This window comes from Ahaetulla prasina, chromosome 10 (assembly GCF_028640845.1).
Source record: "Ahaetulla prasina isolate Xishuangbanna chromosome 10, ASM2864084v1, whole genome shotgun sequence".
In the NCBI taxonomy this organism is placed as follows: Eukaryota; Metazoa; Chordata; class Lepidosauria; order Squamata; family Colubridae; genus Ahaetulla; species Ahaetulla prasina.
In genome coordinates this window covers 18,635,246-18,658,837 of record NC_080548.1, presented here as the reverse complement: position 1 = coordinate 18,658,837, position 23,592 = coordinate 18,635,246, and positions in this window count along the sequence as shown.

The window sequence follows — 23,592 nt, the reverse complement described above, 5'->3', positions numbered from 1 at the left end:
GGCTAATGAAGTCATGAGAACCTGTCCAGATTTAGAAAGTTTTGCCCTGTCAACCTTCTCAAAGCTAAGAAGATAGGGCGGTATAAAAGTACGAATAAATAAATAAATAAATAAATAAATAAATAAATAAAAGCAGCACCATTTGCTGCCAGGGCGCAGTCAGAAATTATACGCTCCTAATTATTATTATTTTTCTTTTAACAAAAGAATGGTATCTTAAAGAGATGAACAGCTATTTAGCATGAGAAATTGCACTTGTTAAAAGAGAAACATTAACAAAATAATCATAAATCATCTGCCAGGTCTGATCTTCAAATTCATCCATTTTGACTGATATGCCAGCGAATCTCATTTTGCTAAGGTAATTAGATCCTTAACACCATTTTTGTGGGGCGGAGGAGGTCGGCAAGGAGACAGACAGTAGATTAAAAGAAACCCAATTTTCTGCATGTGATGATCCTGATATAGACATCAAAAGGGAGGGAAAGCTAGAGAACAGAGGCACTTTGTTAAATATCTAATTCAGCAAAAAATAAGTAATCTGGGTTTGCTGGGTTTTTGTTTTGTTTTTTGTCAGCGGAAGTAAAAAATACATAGAACACAGAGGTATCATTAAGCCCAAACAGAGTGGGCAGAAATCCAGGATTGCAATAAGGAAATTATTACCGAAATATAGCAAAGTTGAATTATCACCATTTAAAGCAAGTGACTATTCACTTTGCATACAGCAAAAGGCAATAAGCAGCCCCCAGAAGTAGTCCTAATGTCAGCATTCCGAGTAATGCATCCACAGAAATCAGAACTCCAAGGCAGGAACGTTCCTCAGAGAACTTGTTTATTGGACACATCATATCAGCACAGCTAGTGAAAATCAACTCTAAAGCTTCCCACGGTTACCGTGTAATTAAAAGAGCAAAAGTTTCTCTCCCCAGGTGTCACAGATCACATTATCCAATCATAGCAGGTGGCGGGCTTCTTTGATCACTTCTGCTCCCCCTCCAACTGCCACCTGTTGGGATGACCTTGGTTCCCACAGGAGAGCTGTTTATTTAGTTTATCTTGTCTACAAGACGGTCTACCTATTTTCCCCTCATCCTCCCCCCATAGTGTGTGGCAACTGTGAAGCAGCACAATTTCGATTCAGAGTTGACACCTTGAGTTAACAATCATTCATTTAGCAACCATTCATAGTTTATTTATTTATTTATTTATTTATTTATTTATTTATTTATTTATTTATTTATTTATTTATTTATTGTTTCAATTTCTATACCGCCCTTCTCCCAAAGGACTCAGGGCGGTTTACAGCCAAAGTAAAGACAGTTAGTACAATTTTTAGGACCAGTTTTATAACTGGTTGTAACCAGTTTTTAGTTACAACCAGACTCGGAGTGGGGAAGTGACATATGACTGGTCCTTTTACTTTCGATGGTCACAGCATCCCCATGGTCATGTGATCAAAATTTGGTTGCTTGGCAATTGTATTTATAATGCAGCGTCCCAGGGTCATACTGGGTAGACAGGGCCAAAATGAGCAGGCTGGCCACTTACATTTTCCAGGACATCCCCACGGGCCAAATCCAACCACATTGCGGGCCTTGAGTTTGACGCCCCTGTTCTAACTCAAACTGCATCTCATATATAATGCAGCTGCATTCGGCATGTTGCTCACTTAATGTAACATTTAACATATCTGACTGTTCTGTTTCTTGCCAATAACATCCCCGGGAGAAAGCATGACAAACCTGTTTTGCTTTTTCCACGCTGGCTTATATCAAATGATTTTCAAGCCAACTTTATCAGCGCACTGATTGACAAGCCACGGGAAAAGCAATAAAAGAAAGCACATAACATGAAAGATACTTGGCATAATTCGAAGCCCAGACTTTCAAACATCGTTTAAATGTTTTTGTTCTACTTCTGCAATTCAGTTAAAGCACTAATGCAAAATCAATAATTTAACCACAAGCATCTTAAATTGATAGAATGCTATTGAGTTTGGTGGCAAGGCTCTGGACAAGGGCATTTTTTTTCCTGAAGACCCTGTTAGCCCGTAGATGCAACAAATTACAGCTATTATGACAGGCAACATCTGCCAAGGAAGATTTCTGACACAGGGACCTGCCAGGCCCCAAATGCTAAAAAAGATACATGGTTATTCTTCCAAGCAATTCCAATACTGTGTTGTTCTATACCCTTAGACAGAATCTTGCCAAATTAAAGCAGCCTATTATATATATAATAGGCTGCTTTAATTTGCTTTGAAACCCACCACTGATATATATAGATATATAGATATAGATCGGTGATGGGTTTCAAATTTTTTTACTACTGGTTCTGTGGGCGTGGCTTAGTGGGCGTGGCAGGGGAAGGATACTGCAAAATCCCCATTTCCTCCTGATCAGCTGGGACTTGGGAGGCAAAGAATAGACAGGGACAGGGCCAGTCAGAATTTTAACTACCGGTTCTCCGAACTACTCAATATTTCCGCTACGGCTTCTCCAGAACTGGTCAGAACCTGCAGAAGCATCCGGGTGAGTGTGCAGAACCTCCCTCCACTGCCGCTACCAGTTTGCCCAATCTGGGGCGAACCAGTAGCAACCCACCATTGCTGTGATCATCCTCTTTCTCTCACACAAAAAAATCTGAACTGATTGCCTCTTCCTCCTCTGGATTGCACGCCCTGAGAATCCAGCCTGCTTTATAGGTGGTCCTTGACTTACAACTGCAAGTGAGTGCAAAATTTAAGTTTGCTAAGTGAGACAGTTGTTGAGTGAATTTTGCCCCCTTTTACGACCTTTTTTGCCACAATTGTTAATCACTGCACTGGTTAAGTTAGTAAAACAATTGTTAAGTGAATCTGGCTTCCCCATTGACTTTGCTTGTCAGGAGGTCTTAAAAGGGGGTCACGTGACCCTGGGACACTACAACCGTCATAAATATGAGTCAGTTGTCAAATGTCTGAATTTTGATCACCCAACCATGGGAATGCTGCAACAGTCGTAAGTGTGAAAAACAGTCATAAGTCACTTTTTTCACTGCCACTGTAACTTCGAACAGCCACTAAATGAATTGTTGTAAGTCAGGGACTATTTGTATTCGATCACAGACGTGCTTCTGCTACTGTAGTCATTCAATCAGTAACAGTCTACAATCTTCTTCCCCTTGCCCTTTGCAACTGTATAGTAATTCTACAAGATTTGCTAGGGCCTATTGGCCAGTTCTTGCAATATTCCATGTGGGGGGGGGATAATTGAAGTGCTGTTTTTATCCACTATTATTTATCCAGTACACTCCCATAGAGAGGGTCTTCTCAGGGTGCCATCAGCCAAACAGTGTAGGCTGGCGACCCCCAGGGGGAGAGCCTTCTCTGTAGGGGCACCTACCCTCTGGAATGAGCTTCCCCCAGGACTTCGACAACTTCCTGACCTCCGGATCTTTCGCCGCGAGCTTAAGACATATCTATTCTTTCGAGCAGGACTGGCTTAAATAGGGTTTTTAAACATGGATTTTATTGGGGTTTATTTTTATTTTGTATTGTATTTTAAATTTAGGCTATATTGAATAAGTTTTTTAAATAGTGTTTTTATTGTAATGTATTGTATTATTTTTATCTGCCTGTTCACCGCCCTGAGTCCTTCGGGAGAAGGGCGGTATAAAAATTAAATTATTATTATTATTATTATTATTATTACTATTGCCCCACGCTTCTTGATAGATCAGTTTCTAAAACTATGTTTATTTACCCGCTTGTGAGGAAAAGGAGTTAAAAGAACAGAACAGGTGTTAGTTGCCATATCGTAAATCTCAGTTCCATCAGAAGAATCATGATGACAGGTGTTGAAACAAGACACTAAAGACATATTTATTTATTATTAGTTTCTCTTAAAAAGAGGACATTCAGACTGCTATGTGAGACATTAGCTGTTTGGATTCCGCTTCAGTAAGCTTTTATTTGTTGTCAGTTGCTCATCATTTTGTTATGGTATCCTGCCACTGTAAAAGGTAAGGCTGCTTATAATAAAATTATATACAGGAGAGAAATTGTATACATGGCTCTGACTGTAGTTTTAAAAAGAAGCTTATCGGTAGATACCAAAAAAATGAATTAAAGGGCACAAGAATTAGAAACCATCTTCTTTTTAGAAATGCAAACAACAAAGGGTAACATACTACCACATGTGGTAGACGTGCCCCAAGGCAAAACAGTATTGGAGTAAGATTAAATTACAATTAGAAGAAATAACCAAACAACGTATTGAGATGAAACCAGATGTTTTTTTGTGGGTTTTTTTGCATTTATATCCCGCCCTTCTCCGAAGACTCAGGGCGGCTTACACTATGTCAAGCAATAGTCTTCATCCATTTGTTTACTATATACAAAGTCAACTTATTGCCCCCCCCAACAATCTGGGTCCTCATTTTACCTACCTTATGTTGTGACCCAGGCCCAAGTAGGTAGTAGGAAACTAAGTCAGTGTAAAAACAAACAAACTTTATTCGAACAGCTGAGAATTACTTCACTCTCAGCGTAGCTCAACTAAATTAAACCAAATTCCTCTCAACACAAATTCCTCAGTCCTATCGCAAACCTTGGTCCAATTAGGCAAACTGCCAAAGGCCTTTCTTGGCAAACGTTCAGAAGTCACCGATACAAAAATAAATGCAAGAAGATGCAGCTACCAACATTGTTTTCCAGCAAAGCCCAAATGCTGTTGCTGGTCTGTTTTAAGCCTTATGGGGGGGGCAATCATCTCTTGGCCGTATTCCGAGTCGTCCTCTTTGCTTGAGCTGCTCTTGCCTTCTGGCAGCTCTTCTCATGCGTGCATTAGGAACAGACCCCTCCTGTTTCTCTGCCGCACCACTATCAGTCTCTGGAGGCTCTGGAGTCCACACATCACTCCCCGATCGCTCTGGCCTTACCTCAGCCTCCGACACAGAGCCCTCATCTGGGCCTTCCCCAGCCTCCAGGAATTGGCCCATGCTCTTCCTCAGCCTCATCGCTGTCTGACTCCGTTGCCAACTCTGCAGACTGCTGGCAGACCACAACACCGGAAACATTTTTATTAGGAATAGTCCCAGGGTTTTATGAAAAAAATTCAATATTTAATCATCCATATTATCACAGCAGCAAGAATAATATACGCACAGAATTGGAAAAACAATAACATACCAACCAAAGATAATTTGATTAGAAAAGTCTTGGAATGTGCAGAAATGTATACAGTTACAAAGGAGATACAAGAAAAAGAGGAAACAGAATATTATATAGTATGGGAGAAATGGTACGAATGGCTAGAGGAAAGAGATAAAAGGCAAGGAAAGATCAAATAAGGAAAATATAGGAGTAGAAATGTAGCAACAAATAAGAGGAAACAGAAAAAGTGTAGTTTGTAGAAATGAAACTGGGTACACTGTTATTTATATGTATATATCTAAATAAATTAATATTAGACTTGTATGTACAAAGGATACATTAAAATAAGGGAGAAATTGTTGCGAAATTGTTGGAAAGAAACTGTTGTTTAAAGATTCTTTTTTGTTTTTTAAAAAATGTTTAATAAAAATTATTTTTTTAAAAAAAAAGAAACAATCAATCTTCTGACCACAGACAGAAGCATTAATAACAATAAATTTGATTCTTCATACATTCACTGAGGCATAGTGTGCTTAATGGGAGTTTGACAACATCCACCTAACACACTGAACATAAACCATAGTTTGCAAACCACAGTGATTCCAACCATACAACTTCCTGAACAACAACAATAAAATCATTTAATCATAGTGTTGGAAGAAATATCCATCTGGGTTCAGTTCCAAGTGGGGACAAAGACACTGGAAACATGGAGGCTGCTTGAAAAGATGGTTTAATGGTGGTCAGGATCACATGGCTTGAGATCCTGAACAGAAAAGGGCTGAGATCCTGTGTGCTCCTGGCTTTATGCTTTTTCTGAGCTTTGAACTTTCTGGGGCACAAGAAGAGTATCCCGATTGGCTGTCAGGCTCCCAGGGGGTGGGGGTCTTAGCTAACATGCTGGCTGATGTAATCTTCCCAGGTGCCATGTGGTGAGTTTCTGTTCTAGATGGGTTCTATTATGTTGCAGATGATGATGGCCCATTGAGAAAGGTGGGGAGAATGAGTGAGCTTAGCTAAGGCTTTTAATGGCCCATTGACAAAGGTGGGGGGGGAGTCAGGAAGCTGCTTTGTCTTTAAAACATGTTTCTCCATTTCTCATCCAGGGAAATATATTCTGCCTTTTTAAATATTTTCTAAAATATTTCATTCTTCTAGGAGAGGGGTTGGGCGCTAAATTCCTACAGTAGTGAATGATTCAGACTATAGTACTGCTACTGCTGTTATGGATGTCTGGAGCAGTATTTCTCAACCTCATCCACTTTATGATGTGTGGACTTCAACTTCCAGAATTCCTCAGCCAGCATGAAGTCATATTCATAAAGTTGCTGACTGGAGAATTCTGGGAGTTGAACCAAAGGTGCTTTTTCAAGAGGCAACTGGACTTCCTGGGTTTTCTTTGAAGACAAAGTAGAATAACAGAGTTAGAAAGGACCTTGGAGGTCTTCTAGTCCAACCCCCTGCTTTGGCAGAAAACCCTACACTACTACACTACCAACACAGTTCTGGGCTGCATAAACAGAGGGATAGAATCAAGATCACGTGAAGTGTTAATACCACTTTATAATGCCTTGGTAAGGCCACACTTGGAATGCTGCATTCAGTTTTAGTCTCCATGATGTAAAAAAGATGTTGAGACTCTAGAAAGAGTGCAGAGAAGAGCAACAAAGATGATTAGGGGACTGGAGGCTAAAACATATGAAGAACGGTTGCAGGAACTCGGTATGTCTAGTTTAATGAAAAGAAGGACTAGGGGAGACATGATAGCAGTGTTCCAATATCTCAGGGGTTGCCACAAAGAAGAGGGAGTCAAATTATTCTCCAAAGCACCTGTAGGAATTTAGCACCCACCCCCCTCCTAGAAGAATGAAATATTCTAGGAAATATTTTAAAAAGCAGAATATTATACCTTCCTGGATGAGAAATGGAGAAACATATTTTAAAGACAAAGGAGCTCCCTGCAACTTCCTGACTCCCCCCCCCACCTTTGTCAATGGGCCATTAAAAGCCTCAGCTAAGCTCACTCATTCTCCCCACCTTTGTCAATGGGCAATTAAGGCTTCAACCAAGCTCACTCAATCCCCCCATGATTTGCAACACAATACAACTGAAACTCACCACATGGCAAGGCTCAAGCAAGCTTGAGAGACAGCCAGCAAGGCTAGCTAAGACTCCCACCCCCTGGGAGTCTGACAACCAATCAGGATACTCTTCCTGTGCCCCAGAAAGGTCAAAGCTCAGAAAAAGCATAAAGCCAAGGAGCACACAGGATCTCGGCCCTTTTCTGTTCAGGAACTCAAGCCATGTGATCCTGACCACCATTAAACCATCTTTCCAAGCAGCCTCCATGTTTCCAGTGTCTTTGTCCCCACTTGGAACTGAACCCAGATGGATATTTCTTCCAACAATTGGCACCCCAGATGGGACTCCAAGCTAACCTAACCAATGGACCTGGCCCAGGTAAGCCTCGCTTGCTAGCAGCAGACCCATTGAGTCTGTGGGTAAGTTTTCCTGGACCTTGGCCATTTGGAACTAGGTTTTAAAGGGGTTTTGAGTGTTGAGCTCAAAGACTGCTTGGAAAGAAGGTGAGTACCTCTAAATTTTAATTTTAAGCATGGAAAAGCATGGGAAATATGTGTATGCCTGCATGTGTGTGAATGAGAGAGCCCTGCTCCCAATCACAGCTGGATCTTGCATCCTCTGTGCATTTCCTAACCGCAGAAAGACCAAAAGTCTGGAGAGCATGGGGGTTTTGCCAGAGCACAGGACCTTCTGTTAGGGAAGGAAGAAGTGTGTGATAGTGGGATTCCACCTAAGGAAACAGTCTGATTCCACCTCTTTGAGCAACCTCTAGCCGCACCTCTGCCTACTGCTAGCTCCACCGAGCCGTGACCGGTAGGATAGAGAAAGCAAGGGGGGGAAGCCAAACGTGGAACTTTGTGTTTATTGGGAACGGAAGCCGAGCGAGAGGAAAGTAAGTGTGAATGAAGCAATTAAGAGAGTAAAAAAAGGAGAAAAAAAAGGAAGCAGGAGATCTGCTTGGGGCCCTGGATGCCCGGAGGCTGCCAGTACTGCCTGGTATGCTAAAAAGGAAGCAGGAAGCAGTGTTGAAGAGGTGCTCGTACCTACTGGCAGGGCAGTAGGTCCTCTGGGATCACCTTTTTTGATCCAAACTGGAAGCTCCCTTAACAGGAAGGTGCCCATACTTCGACAGAAGGGAGTCGAAGTCCTTCCCAGAACTTTTTTTTCTGAAAATTGTAGGAGGATCCACCCGGCTAGGCCAAAGTGAAAAATAAAACCTCACATCGGAGAGGGAAACATGGGAAGCAGTAGCTCGAGGGTGGAGGGAAAACCCCTGGAAAACCTGCTGGGGGCCTGGAGTGCCCGGAGGCTGCCAGTTTTACCTGGTATGCGGAAAAAGAAATTGAGGAAATTGTGTAATAAAGATGAGAATAGGAAACAAATTTGGCTAAATAAAGGTACTTAAAAGAAAAGGGAAATATATAAATAGGAATGCTTGGGTTTTTGTTGTTTGTTTGTTTGTTTGTCTCTTTCTCTGTCTTCTATGGAACCACGTGGTCTGTCTGTTAAGATTTGTGCCTTCCCTAATTTAACTGAGATTTATGGCGGGAATGATCAGTGTGTGTGTAAATCTCAGAGTTTTGTTTTCCTCTCTGTCCTCCTTGTTTTTATGTGTGTATGTCTGTCTTTGTGGGCCCTTGAAGTAATTGTAACTGTAAAATGTATCTGATCTCTAGAGACAAGAATTTTAAATTGTTAGGGGAAACAAAACAAAAGATTGAAGCAATAAAATAGGGAAAAGAGAGAGAGAGAAAAGAAAGAAAGCCTTTGCCCTATTTTCGTGTGGCCACCGGGAATAGGGTACAGAACTTTTCATTTCTGCTTTTTTCTCCTCCTCTTTATCTTAAAGTAACAACTCAAGTTTATAAGGAAACATTTTAAGTTCACTTACAAGATAAGTTTATGAGGAAACGTTTTAAGTTCACTTACAAGAGAAAAAAAAAAATTCAGTCTTGCATTTACTGTGTGTTTAAATGATTTTACCTGTTCCTGAAGCATGTGAATCCAGTTTTTTCTTTCTCATCAGTTGTTGAAACTGCATTTTGTTGAAACTGCATTATCTTTTAGTAACTGCAATATTGATGTGTTGTTTCTTTTCAAACTCTGCCTGCAAGATATCTACCCCCCCCCCTTTAATCCTGTTACAATGCCTTTCCTGAGAAGATTACCCACAAAAGTGGGGAGGAGATTCTGTTCTAATGTCTTTCAGCCCTGAAAAGATGACTCTGCAACTGTGGAAGCAGAGCACATGGTTCCAGATGCTGCCTCCAGAGGAGACCTTCCATTTGTTGGAGTCAGGAATTGAGTTTGAATCCAGCCCCCACCGAAAGTCATCACAGCAACCAGATTGGAGCAGACCTTTCCAAACCTGACTGACCAACAAGCATGCCACCCAAAAGATATGAAAGAAAGGACTCTGAGATGTATAAGTAAAGACTAAAAGACTCTTTTCAATTCCTAGAAGACAACTGGAAAGACTATGGGGAAGGGTGGAAATTCCTTGTAAGGTTTTCTTTCTTGTCTCATTTACATTGTAATCAGTCTAAAGTACTCATGTAAGGATTGTATTTGAGTGGCTACCACAGCAAGTTCTGAACACCTTAGATTTCTGTCTAATGGTAGGGAAATTTGTCCAGCATGTTTGTATTGCCTGTATTGTAAAAGTAGCTGCATACACAGGCACACACAGAGAGACACACCATTGAGAATTAGACTGAAACTATTCCCTTCACTTACCTCCACACAAGACTTCTAGGTTGATTTTTGCTCTGTGGCACTAAAAGCCCAAGGAGTCAGATCTCCCTGCTAATTCCATGGGGGAGGGGCATCCCCCTCAGGCAATTCCTCTCTTGAAGAGATAGCAGAAAAAGTGATATCCAAAACCCAAGCCCTGACTATGACTCACAAATGATGCTGCCCAGTTGCCCAGTAAAGCAAGATATGTTGCACTGGTGGTCTCATGAGTAGAAGTCCCAGGGCTCATTGTGTGTAATTTAAAAAAAAAGAAAGAAAGGAAAAAGCCTGGATTGCACACTGATTAACCTCAATTTGGACTGGAAAAAAATCTTGGATAGACTAAAGTAAGAGCTAGGGCAGGTTCAGTAACCAACCCTTGGAAATGGACAGCCTGTAATTTAAAGGAAAACCATGGCTGTGAAAATTTTGGGATGTGTGCTTGCTTGACCTGACTGGAAGCTCTCAGAAAGTGATATCTAACAGCTGAAATTAATTGGCATAGAAAATTGGATACTGTAAAATTCTTACCAGAACTTTTCCCCTGGCTGCTAGACCTTCATGGTTGAAAGCTTTTGGGAGCCACTGAAGGAATCTTTTTTTCTGTTGTCTCTATCAATGGCTTCCTTTGCATCAGGAAAATTAAAAGCACCCACTGATTTGATCAATTTTAATTTTTGCCAAGAGCATGTTTCAAAACTCACGTTTTGAAAAAAAAAAAAAAGTAGGGATTGTAGGAATTTAGCACCCACCCCCCTCCTAGAAGAATGAAATATTCTAGGAAATATTTTAAAAAGCAGAATATTATACCTTCCTGGATGAGAAATGGAGGAACATATTTTAAAGACAAAGGAGCTCCTGCAACTTCCTGACTCCCCCACCTTTGTCAATGGGCCATTAAAAGCCTCAGCTAAGCTCACTCATTCTCCCCACCTTTGTCAATGGGCAATTAAGGCTTCAACCAAGCTCACTCAATCCCCCCATGATTTGCAACACAATACAACTGAAACTCACCACATGGCAAGGCTCAAGCAAGCTTGAGAGACAGCCAGCAAGGCTAGCTAAGACTCCCACCCCCTGGGAGTCTGACAACCAATCAGGATACTCTTCCTGTGCCCCAGAAAGGTCAAAGCTCAGAAAAAGCATAAAGCCAGGGAGCACACAGGATCTCGGCCCTTTTCTGTTCAGGAACTCAAGCCATGTGATCCTGACCACCATTAAACCATCTTTCCAAGCAGCCTCCATGTTTCCAGTGTCTTTGTCCCCACTTGGAACTGAACCCAGATGGATATTTCTTCCAACACACCTGAGGGTAGAACAAGAAGCAATGGGTGGAAACTAATCAAGGCAAGAAGCAACTTAGAACTAAGGAGAAATTTCCTGACAGTTAGAACAATCAATAAGTGGGACAACTTGCCTACAGAAGTTGAATGCTCCAACACTGGTAATTTTTAAGAAAATGTTGGATAGCCATTTGTCTGAAATGGTGTAGGGTTTCCTGCCTCGGCAGGAGGGTGGACTAGAAGACCTCCAAGGACCCTTCCCACTCTGTTATTATGTTATGTTATGTTACTTCAGACAAATGGTTATCCAACAGCTTCAATCTTCTTGGATGAGAAGTGAAACGTCTTCAAAGAAAAAACCCAGAAAGTCTAGTTGCTTCTTGAAAAAGCACCTTTGGGACAGCCATGACCTGGATGACTGAGAATCTCCATAGACATCTGGGAGTTGAAGTCCACGTACCAAAAAGTGGCTGAGATTGAGAAACACTGGTCCGGAGTTTTCTGAATTTAGTCTAGGGAGTAAATCCATTAATTTGAAGTGTATTTTTTTTTAAATTTTGCTCTGTTGCTTTCATAACTAGGAAGCTTTGGCCAGGTTGTAAAATAAATAAATCGAGTCTTCCTAACAGCAATCACCTGAATAGGAAAAACATTATTCCAATAATAGCTAGACTGCAAATAATTTTATGGGTAAAGTTGTATTTCTGCTCTTTTAATTAGAACTGTGATCCAGAGGATGCTTTCTTATAAAAAGGATATCTAACATGATAGCAAATGTGCCGTGAATATTCAGCCTCAAGTCAACCATTCTATTGTACTACCTTTATTTGTAGATTATTGAATATAATTCTGTTGAGTCTAGAGTAGAAGAATAAAACCAGCCAAAGCAGGACATATTTGAATTGGGCCTTTTGGTTATGAAATTTATACATATGTGGAAAATATACATGAACGCAGAATTAATCATGCTTACAATCATGCTCAAACTTGTTATACACTTGAGAATTATAAACTTTGTGGCTTATAGTACACCAACAGAGCTACTGCTGAGTTCAACAGCATTGCTTATTTATAATACTACACCACACAGTACTTTTCTTTATTACACTATAACTAAGGGATTGAGAGTTAATTACTTTTTCTTGTATCGATAAAATCCTACTTTCTCGAAGGGGTTGGAGGAATCTGATGCTTTCCAGATAGGTTGGACTTCAACTCCTCATCCTGGCCAGGAATTCTAAAAGCTGTTGTTCAACACATCTGGAGATACATTTTTTTTAATCAGGCAAATATAAAACCAAGTAAATCCTGGAAAAGCAATGGACGTTCTTCTAAACAAAGGTGGTTGATTCAGGCAGGCTGTAAGACTTTTGAAGTACCCTGAAGTTGCTCATAAACACAATGTCTATAATTAACTCCCAAGCAGCTTTTTTTAAAAAAAAAAAGTTTTCCAATCGTAAGTATTATTTACAATGGCGGGAAATTAAAAGGAAGGGAGGAATTAATTAGAGCTGACTTGAAGCAATGGGCAGTCAGTGATTTTTGTTTTAAATATAAAAAGTACAGACTGGATCTGTCCAATGCTTGGTAATATTTTCATACCTTTTGCTTACAAAGGCATTGGGCAAGAAAAATAACGGGCAGGAAGACTGTCTAGATTGATGCACTATATGAATATTAATTCCATTCTTCAATACGGCATTTGCTGAAGATTTTAATTATTAGCACCATTCAATGCCGGGAACCCAGACAAGGACACAAAGTCAGGAACAAATGCCAAGCTCCAGCCCAAAAAATCTGGGTCAATGAGAAAGTTTCCTTGTATAAAGCATTCAGAGAACTACAATACAGGTAGTCCTCAACTTATAAGCATTCATTTAGCAACCGTTCAAGGCAGTGGTGAAATGTAAAATTTGTTATTACCGGTTCTGTGGGCGTGGCTTGGTGGGGGGGGAGGTAATGTGACTGGGTGGGCATGGCCAACTTTTTTTTTTTACTTTTAAAAGCATTTTTTCTACAACCTCTTCAGCCGAAGAGGTTGTTAAAAAATGCTTTTAGAAGGCTCTGACGATCCCAGCTGAGTTGCCTGATTGTCAGAAGCTTTTTTTTTACTTTTAAAAGCATTTTTTTTTGCCTTTAAAAGAAAAAAAAGCCTCTGATGATGAGGCAACTCAGCTGGGATCATCAGAGCCTTTTAAAAGCATTTTTTCTACAACCTCTTCAGCTGAGCGTGACCGCTCCTGCAACATTTCCATGCGACCTTTTCGGCACTCGATGCCGAAAAGGTTCGCCATCACTGGTCTAGGATAAGAGACTAGATAAGACTTAAATAGTAGCAGTTGCTAGAAATCCAAAAATCACATTCCATTTTGGCTGAACTGTTATTTCTCTTTGAACGTTACTCTGGATAGCGAGATAGGCAGCATATAAATTTATTAAGCAAATCATTCTTTTTTACTTTGAGATGGCCCCGTAATAAGCATTTAAAAAATGTAAAAAAATAAAAAAGCCACACAATATTCTTGTCGTTAAACATTCTCTCACACAATGCCCTGCAGTCTCTTTATGTTTTCAGATATGGGAAACTTTTCTCAAGCTAAGGTCGTCAGCAATGTTTAGGTACCCAACGGGTAGGGACTCACTTATCTCTAGTGACCAGAGGGAGCCAAGCTTTAGATCTGCCAGCAGCACTTGGCAGCTGGTTGGGAGAAAAATCCACTGAGCCCACTCCAAGCATGGGAAATATTGTGTTCCTGGTGAATGCCGAACAGAACCAGAGGGAACTGAATTTACAATTCAAATCGTTAATTAACCTCTAGGAAGCTCATATTAAGCTCGCGGAAGACGTATTTACTTGGGTCTATTTAACAAACCAAACAGGTGGTCTTCTTGATCCAATTCGGTATTTATATAGCCTTTCAGACACTTTGATATTTGCAGACAGCAGAACACTATATTGCTTGGCAAAAACTATGGTGCCAGAATATTCCCCTTGCTACATAGGCCAGTTTGGGCGGTGTAAGTTCTTGTTTACTGATTACATTGATATTCTGCCTATCTGTGTTATTATTTCTTTATTTTTCTCACTGATGTAGCCAACCATCTCATCCGTGTCATTTGGGAGAGAGGGGGCTTACAAACAGTTAAAACAATATAAAAACAATCAAGCAGTATCTCAATGTATTGTTTGGATTGCCATGGGTAACGTTAAAATCTACATAAAAGTAGCCAAATATTAATAAAATATATTAAAATGTGCAAAAACTGAAAAAAAAGTTAAAACACTAGCTGGATACCCATACTTTGCTATGAAACTATGTGATGGGGCTTGATAAATTGAGACTTAAAGCTTGAAAATTAATGAGTAGTTATGATCGGCCTCTCCTCTCCCCTTCTCTCCCTCAGCCTTGCCCCACAGAAGCCTCCCCTCCCGTATCCCCTTCTCTCCCTCAACCTTGCCCCACAGAAGCCTTCCCTATCCTATCCCTTTCTCTCCCTCAGCCTTGCCCTACAGAAGCCTCCCTTCCTCTATCCCCTTCTCTCCCTCAGTCTTGCCCCACAGAATCCTCTGCTATTCTATCCCTTTCTCTCCCTCAGCCTTGCCCTACAGAGGCCTCCCCTACCCTATCCCTTCTCTCCCTCAGCCTTGTCCCACAGAATCCTCCCCTCCCCTATCCCCTTCTCTCCCTCAGTCTTGCCCCACAGAAGCCTCTGCTATCCTATCCCCTTCTCTCCCTCAGGCTTTCTAGCCCCTTCTCTCCTTCAGGTTTGCCCCACAGAAGCCTGTCCTATGCTATCCTGTTCTAGCCAGTTATTTTCAAGTTGGGAGGGGGAGTAGAACATCTAACTAATTAGCATCAGAGCGTATTAATCATAACATAAGAAATACTAATGATCTGATGGTCATTTTGAAAAATCCTTTCTTAGTGAGCACCTAGAAGCCAAGAGGAACATACACGGCAAATTTCAAGTTTGTAGGCTTTACGGTTCTGGAGATTTCATGATTACAGTGTGAGTAGTTTTCACTTTTATATATAGATAGATAGATAGATTGCCAAGCAATATCTTTCTTTCTTTCTTTCTTTCTTTCTTTCTTTCTTTCTTTCTTTCTTTCTTTCTTTCTTTCTTTCTTTCTTTCTTTCTATCATCTATCTATCCATCCATTCAGCCAGCCAGCCAGCCAGCCAGCCAGCCAGCCAGCCAGCCAAAGACAACAGTTCTGGTTGTCTCCTCTTTCTTCGTAACAACTCTATGAGACAGACTACCTTGGAAGCTAACAATGAATTTACCTGGCTTGACATTTCAGTTGCCTCTTTCCTCAATTTTATTCCAGCATAATAACATTGTTATCAGAGAGTTTGGCCTAATGCAGAGGTCAGCAACCTGTGGCTCTGGAGCCGCATGTGGCTCTTTCACCCGTCTGCTGCAGCTCCCTGTCACTCAAAATATGTGTCACAACCGCCAATGTGCAACACCAGCCGGCATGTGATTTATTGAGCTTTTCAATTCCCGGTAGGCCAACCATGGATAAATCCAAGAAAAGAAAAAAGTTTCAGAAGAAAATAGAATGTTTAATTCAATTACATATGCTAGTTTTGTGGCCGCTCAAGAAATAGTCAGGCACGGGAAGGGTTTTGTGGCTTCCGGTGTTTTCTTTTCTATGGGAAACGGGTCCAAATGGCTCTTTCAGTATTTAAGGTTGCAGACCCCTGGCCTAGTGGTTAAGGCACCAGGCTGGAAACCAGGAGAAACCATGAATTCTAGTCCTGCCTTAGGCAATAGGCATGAAAGCTGGAGGGTCACTTTAGGCCAATCACCAGGAGACTGTGAGTTCTAGTCCCGCCTTAGGCATGAAACCTGGCTGAGTGACTTTGGCCCAGTCACTCCCTCTCAAGCCAACCCACCTCGCATGGTTGTTGTGGGGAAAATAGGAGGAGGAAGGAGTATTCTGTATGTTCGCTGATATAGTTACTTATAAAGTAATAAAGGCGCGATAAAACTTTAATCAATAAATAAAGGAATAGGTAATGGAATAAACCAGAAAGAGTAAGTTATATGGTGAGGCACATGCTATGGCTGAGTAAAGGCAATAATTCTATTCACAAACCACATTAAGGCAAACCTAAGCTTAGTACATTGTATGCAGCTCTTGAGATTCATCCACTGCAATAAACCACAAACATTGTGTTTGATTTTGCCATAAAGTGTGTGAAGCTGATCTTGTAAACCATATTTTAGGGGTTTGTGTCTGAACCTAGCCACCTGTAGTTAATTCAGCAATAGTAAAAGGAACCATGGATGTTAAGTTCTGGGTGAAGAATGGAGGTGAGGCCAGAGTGATTTCTAACAATTCTTTATTCAATATTGCCTGTGAGGCAAACTGTCTCCCTGGCTGACACAACTCCTTTTATATGTAACTGATCAGCCATTCAACCAATTAGAAGAGAGCATTTTCCCGCTTTAATAGAGGACCAGAATGAGAACTTCAACTGACAACTATATACTATATGCAATACATAACAATGGATTTGCACAGTGGACCTCATAAGACACTTGCCTTATCTATATGTATAAAAGCAAAAACCACTCATGCGGTTTTCACGAAATCATGAAATCTCCAGAACCATAAAGCCTACAAACTTGAAATTTGCCTCTTGGCTTCTAGGTGCTCACTAAGAAAGGATTTTTTGAAATGACTATCAGAGCATTAGTATTTCCTATATCATCATTAACATGCTCTAATGCTAAGGAGTTTGACTCCCCCTCCCCACCTGAAAAGAAATCTGTTCCAAATGCAAAACATAAGCAGAAGAGAGGAGTTTCACTTTCAGTTTTACTTTCACAGCAGGAAGCAGCTTTAATACAGAACACTTGAGCTAAGCCACAGCCAGACTCCTTCCTGTCTCCTTCTTGCTCACACAGCAAATACTGTTTCACTTTACAAACATCCTCTGATGCAAAGGAGTTCTACTCCCCTCCCCACCTGAAAATAAATTTGTTCCATATGCAAAACACAAGCAGAGGAGAGGAGTTTCACTTTCAGTTTTACTTTCACAGCAGCAACCAGGGGATAGGATAGGATAGGCTTCTGTGGGGCAAGCCTGAGGGAGATAAGGAGATAGGATAGGCTTCTATGGGGCAAGCCTGAGAGAGACAAGAGGATAGGGTAGGGGAGTCTTCTGTGGGGCAAGCCTGAGGGAGAAAAGGGGATAGGATAGGAGACAGCTGACTGTTGGAGGCGAGTTATTGGCCCCAAAGGATAGGGTGCGCAACTTAGGTGTCCTCCTGGATGAGCGGCTGTCGTTTGAAGATCATTTGACGGCCGTCTCCAGGGGGGCCTTCCACCAGGTTCGCCTGGTTCGGCAGTTGCGCCCCTTCCTTGATCGGGATGCCTTGTGCACAGTCACTCACGCACTCATTACCTCTCGCTTGGATTATTGTAATGCTCTCTACATGGGGCTCCCCTTGAGGTGCACTCGGAGGCTTCAGTTAGTCCAGAATGCAGCTGCGCGGGTGATAGAGGGAGCTTCGCGCAGCTCCCACGTAACACCGCTCCTGCGCAGACTGCACTGGCTACCTGTGGCCTTTTGAGTGCGCTTTAAGGTTTTGGTTATGACCTTTAAAGCGCTCCATGGCTTAGGGCCTGGGTACTTACGGGACCGCCTGCTGTTACCGCATGCCTCCCACCGACCCGTACGCTCTCACAGAGAGGGACTTCTCAGGGTGCCGTCCGCCAAGCAATGTCGGCTGGCGGCCCCCAGGGGAAGGTCCTTCTCTGTGGGGGCTCCCACACTCTGGAATGAGCTTCCCCCGAGTTTACGCCAAATACCTGACCTTCGGACCTTTCGCCGCGAACTGAAGACACATCTTTTCATTCGCGCGGGGCTGGCTTAGATTTTATCGATTTTAAAATCTTTATTATTAATTTTAAATGGGTTTTAGTTTTTATATATTTAAAATTTTTAGGCTAATTATAATAAGTTTTTTAATCTTGCATTTTAAACTGTATATTTTCTTGTCTGTTTTTATTTTGCCTGTACACCGCCCTGAGTCCTTCGGGAGAAGGGCGGTATAAAAATCAAATAAATAAATAAAATAAATAAATAAGACGTTTCTGTGTGGCAAGGCTGAGGGAATGAAGGGGAGAAGAGAGGCCAATCGTAACTACTCATTAATTGTCAAGCTGCAAGTGTAGAATTATCAAGCCCCATCACTTTGTTTCATAGTGAAGCACAGGTATCCAGCTAGTTCAACATAGTTCATTAAATTAAAGATATAGGCTGAGTAAGAAATTAATTGCATTGCCTGGGATCACACAATAATGCTAGCATAAAGTGTTATTTATGGTTTAGTAGGTCATGTAAACATAGACAACATCTTAGCCGAGTTCTCTTTCTCTTTCCTTCTCTCCCCTACTATAACTGTTAAGGCAACTTGGTTTTACAATACTCCAGACTGACAGCTACGGTACATGTCATTTGTCATCCAATGGTGAAATTTTCCAATATACATAAGCAGGATTCTCCTAAACAAGAATGCTTATCTTAGCATGTAGCAAAAAGAAGAGCCATCAATCCCGTTGTTTCTTTAGAGGAAAAACTTGCATCTTTTAAAAACTAAATCAGCCACATACCCAGAGCCTGGGGAAAAAGCAATTGTTTCTGAGCCTCTGATTAAAGATCAGAATCTCCTGGAATCTGGAAAATTTCAGAGAAGCTAGCAGAAAACTTTGTGGCAATAACTCCTTTATCTCAAAGGGATAGGTAACAAGTTTGAACTGGAAAGATGGTGTAAGGTTACTTTCATTTCCAATGTGAGATGCTATTAAGGTTTATGGTCTCTGATATCTGTTTTCTCTGATGTTTATTTTCTATGCAAGCTTAGGAGCTGTATGTCTTAGATAACAGACCAATTTTATGTGGTTTTTTTTCCCATTGGAGATTATCTTGAGATCCGTTCGTGGACTTCATATCTTTCTACTTTTAGTTCCTCTGCCACTGGTTATTTCATGTGCAAATGCTTAATGTTAACAAGGATTGTTTTTTCCTCCCCCCCCCCACTCCCTTTTGCTTCAAACCCATTTTGTTTATAACTTGTGAACTTGCTCCAACTTCTTAGTTACATACCTCCATGCCATGGAGTCAGGATTACAAAATTTATTTCGTTTCATTTTTTAGTTACTTGCCCCAAAGGCACACAAGCACAGGAAAGGTATCACCTTGAAAGACAGAAATTACTAGCGATAGCAGAGCTGAAGAAGCTTCTTGGATGAGAAGCAAAACGTCTTCAAAAGAAAAAAAAACAAGAAAGTCCAGTTGCCTCCTGAAAAAGCAACTTTGGAACAACCATGACCTGGATGACTGAGAATCTCTACAGACTTTTAGCGATACAATTTGGGATGAATACCTTTTGAATGGTGTGGGAGTAGGAATGGATTTCCAGAGGAAAAAAATTGCAGACTACAGGAACCAGGAGCACTCCTCAGGTGACCCTGAAGACACAGATAAACCTCCAAAACTTCAAAAAACCTCCAACCTTCAAAAACCCTTTAAAACAGGGATGTCAAATTCGCGTTGTCACAGCAGCGGCACATGACGTATCGCGACTTTTTTTCCCCCTTCACTAAACTGGGCATGGGGGTCCCAACTGTGGTCATAAGTCAAGGATTACCTGTATCACTTCTTTCCAAAGCACCTGAACACAGGACAAGAAGCAATGGATGAAAACTAATCAAGGACAGAAGCAACCTAGAACTAAGGAGAAATTTCCTGACGGTGAGAACAATTAACCAGTGGAACGGCTTGCCTTCAGAAGTTGTGGCTGCCATCACTGGAGGCTTTTAAGAAGAGATTGGACAACCATTTGTCTGGAATGGTATAGGGTCTCCTCCTTAAACAGGGGGTTGGACTAGAAAGCCTCCAAGGTCCTTTTCAACTCTGTTGTATCAGTTATCCTGCCAAGAATTTTCTCAAATTCACAAGCTCACTTCTCATATGTGTCAGGCTGCCTCTGATTATATCTAGGAAAGAAATATACCTTGACTTCATTTGCAAATAAAGAAAAGTACTTTTACTACATCGGGATAGCAGCTGCATTTAGCGGTGGAAAGTTGAATCTGAGACAAAATATGGCCAACAATCTGCATCACCCTATTCCTCCCTCCCCTTTCCCAAAAGGTCATCAGGTCTGGTCCAATGCCAGCTCCTTCCCGGGGTCCCGTGGTAATCTTCTTCCGCAGGCCTCTGGTTGTCAATCATATCAGGAATGCAATGTCCATTAGAGTTCGCGCCAAACATTCCTGTTGAATTCAAAATAGCAATCTCCCCTCCCACCTTTAATTATGTCAGACCGACACTCTTAAAGGGCTCTCTCTACTTAACTTGAATCCAATAGCTATGTACATTAGAAATACAATCCCATACTATCTACCACTAGATATAAGGAGTACAAAGAGATACGAAAGTTGGAGTGGAGGCTGACAATATGCCTGTAAATATATATATATAAGGAAGCAATCATTTGATTGCCATTTGGATTTTCTTTTCCCTATTAAAAAGCAATGGCATCAAAGCTATGAATGTTAACAGAGTAGCCCTGTTATGAAAGATTTGGATAGGTTCCCATATTGTGCTAAGGCTAAGCCATAAGGTTGTGGCAAGCTCTTGGCATCTGCCTAACCAACAAAATATATATATTTTCCAAGCATGATTCTCACATGGTCTCTTTAAGAAGATTTATCGGTGGGGGGAGGATCAGGATTACAAAAACTGCTGCAGCTGAACAATTCTCATCTCCACTCCTACATCCACAGGATACTGAAGCAGCATGTTCTTTGTTTCCTCTCTGTCTTTTTTTGAACTAGCAGTGGTGTGCCTTCATTGATAACAAAGGAGCTTGCGGGCTGGTCGCCTGGTATCTTAGATTATTATTATTGTTATTCCTATTAGCATTGTTAAGAGGCTACAGTCCTAATGCAGACTAGTAGTTTGGCTATCAAGTTACTAGCTCTGTAATGCTACACGCTCACAAACTACCCAGGGTGTGCCAGAGAAGGGCAAGCTAGCTTCGCACCAGATGAGTGGCTCTTCCTGCAGCAGCATCCTCCTTCCACCGGAGCTACCTCGCAAATAGGTGTCGATTCAGATTCAGACGGCAAGAATCTGACTGCCTACAGAAAGCACCAACTCGACTCCCCACCGAAGTGGTACCTTCTTATCTACTCCCACAGAACATACTTTCAAACTACTAGGTGGGAAGCTGAGGCAAGTTACAGGAGCTCATCCAGCCACACAGTGACAGAACTCAAACCGCTGGACCAGACCATGTCCATCATCATTAAATCGCTGAACCACCGTGCCTCTTCTACTGGATCATGATCCACCTGGGAACTAACTATTACAGGCTTCTTCATTTTGGACTTTGCATATGGATGAACCAAGCTAGGCACATCAACATAGTTGTCCAAGTCTAACCAATTCTGGATTATTCAGTAAAGCTTACTGAAGTAACTAAGTAGGCTACACTGTAGACTTAAATGTGAACCTAGCTGCTGATCTATGAAGCTTGCATGGCAGGAGACCATTTTTCATAAATACAAGATTCCTTTGCACCATTTTCTGCCTATTATATGCAGAAGAGCAAAGCAAGATTTCAACAGAATGTCATTTTTTTTTAAGCTTTTTGGTGCTGAGTGTTCTGCTAATGGGCTTCATTTGGTCCAAAGAAAGTAGCACATTTGCATGCAGCAGAGTTAGAGGCATTATGAAAATGATGTGTTTATGAACTTACATTAAAGCAAAAGAGGTCATTAATGTTTCATTTTTTACAGATAAGTCAGAAAATTACTAAGTGCAAGATTTTAACCACAGCAATAACTCGGCTTCTTCCGAACATCTGGAGCTCATCCATCTTATTTATTTCTATATTTATTCCGGGCGACGGGAGTGGAAATGCTTGGGCTTGAGCACAAGCAACTCAGATTGGGACCTTGAAATGTATTGCTATTTTTGATGCAAGTCGGCAGTTGATTTCCCCTGATAAGGAAAAGTCCAAAAATGGAACATTATGAAATAGCAGGCATGTGTAATCTCTCCCAGGGTATTTCTAGCAAAGCAACTACAAATGGAAATAAATAGATAAATGATCCATTTTTCAAGGTCTGGAAGGATGTTCACATAACATGACCAGGAAACAGAAAAACCCATCTCTGTTTCACCCTGACTACTGTATATTTGATGGCTTTCTGCAAATGAAGACTATAGAAAGTGTTTCTCAACCATGGCTACTTTAAGATGTATGGACTTCAACTCCCAGAATTCCCCAGCCAGCTTGCTGCCAAGGTTGAGAAACACTCTTCTATAGAACAATCATCATGTCCAATTAGCAGTAAGAGGAAGTTAAAAACATTTATTGTATCCATTGTTGGTTGGTTTCAACAATAAAGAGGAATATTTGTAGTTCAGGGTTGGAATGAGTGGTTCTTAGTGCTCTCTGAGCTTGCTTGTTTTCTTGCAGATGTTTCATTACCCAAACCAGGTAACATCGCTAACACTGATGATGTTTTCTAATTTGGATAATGAATCATCTGCGAGAAAATAACCAAGCTCAGGCAGCACCAAGGACTCCTGGTTTCAACCATTCCAGGGAATACTAATTGGAAATGCAAATCCAGTCCTGGTTTGGACTGGAATGGGCTTACCCAACGGAATACCACCAAAGGTGGGTTTCAGCAGGTTCTGACCAATTCTGGAGAACTAGTAGCGGAAATTTTGAGTGGTTTGGAGAACCGGTAAATACCACCTCCGACTGGCCCCACCTCATCTATTCTCTGCCTCCCAGCTGATCAGGAGGAAATGGAGATTTTATAGTATCCTTCCCCTGCCACGCCCACCAAGCCACGCCCACCAGCCATGCCATGCCCACCAAGCCACACCCACAGAACTGATAGGAAAAAAAAATGAAACCCATCACTGATTACCACCTACTATAGCAATGGGGAATAGGATGGGAAACCTATAGTAGCATATATAGCCCTGAGAAAAGAGGCCTTTCCAATAAAAACAGACATAAAGGTAAAAGTAAATGTTCCCCTCGCACATAATGCTAGTCGTTCCCAACTCTAGGGGGCGGTGCTCATCTCTGTTTCAAAGCCGAAGAACCAGCGCTGTCCAAAGACATCTCCGTGGTCATGTGGCCGGCAAGACTAAATGCCAAGGCACACAGAACGCTGTTACCTTCCCACCAAAGGTGGTTCCTATTTTTCTACTTGCATTTTTTACATGCTTTCGAACTGTTAGGTTGGCAGAAGCAGGGACAAGTAACAGGAGCTCGCCCCATTATGCAGCACTAGGGATTCGA